Here is a 5,251-nt window from a genome sequence, read left to right on the forward strand (position 1 = left end):
AGTATTGTTATGAAAATTTTCATTAATATTAAACCATCAATACAAGTAACACTATTTTTTTTCATCTATTTTTCCTAAACAATTTTTTATATACAATTTCTAAGTTACCACTATTAATCTCATAGCAACAAAAGTTTTCATTAAAAAAAGTTAAATTTTTGGACTACCATATATATATAAATATAAAGAATACAACGATTCATATTCGAAAATCCAATATCTTCATCAAACATATTAAAATGGCCACAAACTTTATAATTTTTAATGAGTCTTTTATGAGTTGTATTTTTAGATTTAGATTATTACTAAAAATGTATATACAAAAAAATAAAAAATAAAGTAGCGGGTGCGGGTTGGACCATCTTTATATTATTATTACAACTCGTATATAACTGTAATGCCCCGAATTCTCCGTTGTGTTTAACGACGTGAACAGTAGGCCGGGAGGGCCATACTTGCTTAATTATGTTGTTAATTGATAAAATGCATGTATATGCTGATTATATTATGATATGATGTGAAATGCATGCATGTGAGTCCATATTTCTTATTACAGGGGTGTGATGGTAATTTGGCCCGTTGAGAGTAAATTGATTATTTGTACGCATGTTGGTGATATATCTTGAGACCACATTATGATTTGGGTTTGTTCAAGCCATTTGGCATGAGACGATCAAGGAATTTTAATTGTCGGTTTGGTCATAACAGGCTTAAGCTCGGGGCTCGGGGTGAGTCTCAGGGTGTTTTAATGGTTAGAGTGTTACCGGGCATTAAAGGGTAACGGGATGTGAATTATTAGTGTTTGAGGATATTGGGATTAGCGGGAATTGGGAAGCATTAATTATCATTAACGGTGTAGGTGGAAAGTGCCAAAACTACCCTTGAGTTGGATTTAGAAGCCTTAAATGACCTAGGGGTATTTAGGTCATTTGGCTAGGATATATGTGAGGTTTAGATGGCTGTAGAAACAGAACCAAAAACAGAGAAAGAGCTTCTCCTTCCCGTACGTTCTTATCCCTCATTTTTCTTCTTTGGAATTTTGAGCTTAAAGGGAGGAATTAAGCTAGGAGATCAAGGGGCTAAGGTTGTAGACTTGGTTCAGCCATTGAAGAGGGTTTGGTTTTGAATTTGAGGTGATTTTTATCCATTATTTTTCTGGTTATGCTCTGTTTTCGTTTTAAGATTTCAGCTCTAGATTTTGGTGTGGTAAGTTGGAATCAAGGGGAGTTTATGTGGTGTTTTACTTGGGTTGTGATGGGGGAGAGTTATGGGTGATGTTTGGAGGTTTAAATGGGTGTTTGGAAGAGGTTTTGAGTTGGTTTGAAGGGCTGGTTTTAAGGATAAATGCAGGAGGATGCTTGCTGGTGCGTGCTGAATTCTGGGCATTTTTGCTTATTGAGCCGCGGCCTGGCATAGGTGAGCCGCGGCCCAAGGTGCCTGTCAGGAGGGTGGCCGCCTCTGTTTGGAGGCGCGCCGCGGCCCAACAGGGCATTTGGCTAGAAAAGTGTTTTTAAGCATGGGAATTTAAACCTAAGGCCTCGGGGTTGAACCTACTACCCGGTTGAGTAGTGTTTGATGTCCCGGAGGTTAGGTTTTGGTTTGGGAACATTTTATTATTCATTTAATTGATGGAATCCCATAATTTGATTATAACCAGGTAACCGCTAAAGGACCAAAAGGTCTATCGTTCTCAGGGTCACTCTTTTATTCGTTCTAGCTCGGACTCGAGGTAAGAAAACTGCACCCCAAGTGTGACATGCATGGATATTTGTAAGGCATGTTGATTGTGTAATATGGACATGGATTGAACATAGAATGCTTAGCATATGTTGTTCACTTGTGCATAGCACTGACTAATTAGTCAGGTTTGGCAAAGGTGCTAGTATCAACTGTGAAGTTGTGACTGACTAGTCAGGTTCGGCAGTGGTACTGGGGACTGGTCACGTTGCACTGACTCGTTGGTCAGAATTGGCAAAGGTGTTGGTATTAGCTGTGAAGCTGTGACTGATTAGTCAAGTTCGGCAGTGATACTGGACACTGGTCACTCAAAATTGGCAAAGGTGTTAGTGTCAGCTGTGAAGCTGTGACTGATTAGTCAAGTTCGGCAGTGATACTGAACACTGGTCACTTAGCGCTGACTTATTAGCCAGAACGATCTTAGCGTGGTTCACGCAAGCCAACGGAGATTAGATCTAATCGACCATTAGCATTGAATGGCTCAAAGAGCATTAATGCCTGACCGACCTCGAGGGTCGATGAATGAAATAAGCATTTGGAGGCTAGTGGCTTACCTAGCAGCCACTCTCCCTCTTGAATCATGTGATGATCACTCATTTGCTTGAAAGCTTTATGCTTAGTATGATTATAACGATAATCATTTGATAATGTTTATGAAAAGTATTATGTTTTCTTGCTGGGCTTTGGCTCATGGGTGCTATGTGGTGCAGGTAAAGGGAAAGAAATGCTCACCTAGCCTTGAGTGGAGAGCTGATGTGGTGATGTGTACATATGTGGCCGCTTGACCACCACGGCCAAGGAGTTCTCAGAGGAACTAGGGGGGGGGGGGGGTTTACCCTATTTTTGACGCTTAGGTCGACGGGATTGTAAATTGCAAACACTAGTGACCATTTTGTACTGAGAACAACTTGTAAACGTTTTGTTTAGCTCTGCAGAGCAGTTTGTAATGAAAAACCTCCACTTCCTTTTTATTGGTTTTATGCCTTAACCTGTTAATTACACTTAGAGCACGTTTTTGACCAAAGGTCTCAGGTAGTGAGTCAAATTTCCGGTCCACCGTTCACCATAACTGTTCTGGGGTAGCCAGGGTGTTACAATAACCCATCTTGTGGCGGGTTGGGTTCAACCCAACCCAATTTCGATGGGTTTTTTAATGGGCAGGTTCAAAGTGGGCGGATTTTGATGGGTTGGGTGGGTGGGGCAGATTAGCAATTTTGTTGTGCACCCCTAGCCAATATAGCTAGGTGAATCACATATATTTCTTGTATATAAAAAGTGTGTAGATAATGAAAATTCTTGGTTTTAACGGTTTGTTTTGTTAACTTTAATAAAACATTCTAAATATTTAACAGAATATATTTTTAAAACTAACTAAAAATTAGATATTTATTAATTATATTAATATAAATTTAAATATTATAAATATCATTATTATAGTAATATATAATACAAGACTAGATATTTAATAATTATATTAATATAAATTTAAATGTTATAAAATATTATTATGATAATAATATATAATCATAATTTTTTACTAAGTATTGATCTTCCAATCCTCAAAGATAATTACACAACCTAAAAATTGAATAAAGATTAAAATTTAAATCAATTAAATAAACTCACAAATTATTTCAAAAACACAATAAATTTCATTAACATAAAAGATGAATTCTTCAAGCATATATACCTAAAACTTAGAAAAGAAAATGGTTTTTTTCAGCTGCAGCCCCCATTCTTTACAATTTGTAACACTTAGGTCTCAAAAGTTAATTTTGTATCAGTTACGTCCCAAACCTTTTCAATTGGTATCATTTAGGTCCCTAAATGCTATTTTTATTTATTTTTCCTTTTAAAATACATAAAATAAATACAAAATAAATGATGAATCATTCTTAAAATATTTGGACATTTAATTTATGACAATAACAAACATAACATGAGAAAAAAAATATTTTCATGGCATTTTTAAAAATATTTAATATTTTAATAAATTAAATTAATGTTTCATTAAAAAATATTTATACCAACATTGTTGTTTTATAATTAATATTAATAACTATATTATCTCAATTATTTTGATATTATCAATTTTTATTATGTTTATGCTTGTTTATTTCATACATTTTTTAAACTTAATAGTGTATATAAAGTTATTTATGTGCATATATATATATTTATATATGATTAGTTATAAGTTGCATTATTAAATAATTTACAAAATAAAATTAAATATGTACATGATAAATATTGATAATCTTGTGATGACTTCAATTATTAATATTAAAAAAAGTACAGGTAAGAATTTTTTTCAAGGAAAAAATAATTTAATTTGTAAAACTATTAAATATTTTTTTAAATATCATGAAAATATATATATTTTTTCAATATCATATTTGGTATTGTCATAAATTTAGTGTTCCACTTTTTTTTAAGATTGATTCACCATTTATTTTATTTTATTTATGTATTTTGAAAGAAAAAAGAAATAAAAATAGCATTTGGGGACCTAAATGATACGATTTGGAAATGTTGGGGATATAACTGATACAAAATCAACTTACGGGACCTAAGTGTTACAACATGTAATGAATAGAGACTGCAACTGAAAAACCCAAAAGAAAAAGATAAAGATCTAATAGACAACTAAACATTTCTCTCCAAAACCTTCTATTTTATATATACCAACAACTTAGAAACATAATATAAACTTAAACAACTCAAAACAATAACAACCCAAAAAGCAAAAACAAAAGTGATACAAATTGAGAGAACATACATCTACCAATTAACTAGCAATGCTCTAATTAAGATATTCAAAGTGTCGATCCTCCAATGTTCCAAGATAATTACACAACCTAAAAATTAAATCAATTGAAAAAAATTCTTATTATTTCAAATACACGATAAATTTTATTAACGTAAAAAATGAATTCTTATAAACTTTTATTTTCTAATGAACCTTTCTATTCTAAAAATGTCTACAAAACTTTCTATTTTATATACACCAACAACTTAGAAACTTAATATAAACAATTAAAATTAAATGACTCAAAACAATGACAACCTAAAAAATAAAAACAAAAGTAACACAAACCTAAAATATAATTGACGCTTTATAAACCTTATTAAGGAAACAATTTAGGATTCAAACAAACTTTAAAAAGAAACTCATTCCTATAGTTTATCATACTAAATAAAACTAGATTAATTAAGTGAAAATTTAACCAAACTAAATTTATGTCTCAACTAAAATAAATAACACAGTATATTATCAACTCAATAACATAAATTGTATTCAATCTAGCACTATGACCAAAACAACCTAATGCACATATCGTTTATTTATATAAAATAAAATATCAATATATATACAAAATGTGAACAAAAATTGACATTTTTACTTCACCTCTAACAAAACCACCACCACAGCCACCTTATCACCACCACAACCGCCACCGTCGTTCCAACCACAAGAACCGCTGGAGAACCACCTTCAAACACCAAATACCAC

Source organism: Humulus lupulus, chromosome 1 (genome assembly GCF_963169125.1).
Source record: "Humulus lupulus chromosome 1, drHumLupu1.1, whole genome shotgun sequence".
NCBI classification, from domain to species: domain Eukaryota; kingdom Viridiplantae; phylum Streptophyta; class Magnoliopsida; order Rosales; family Cannabaceae; genus Humulus; species Humulus lupulus.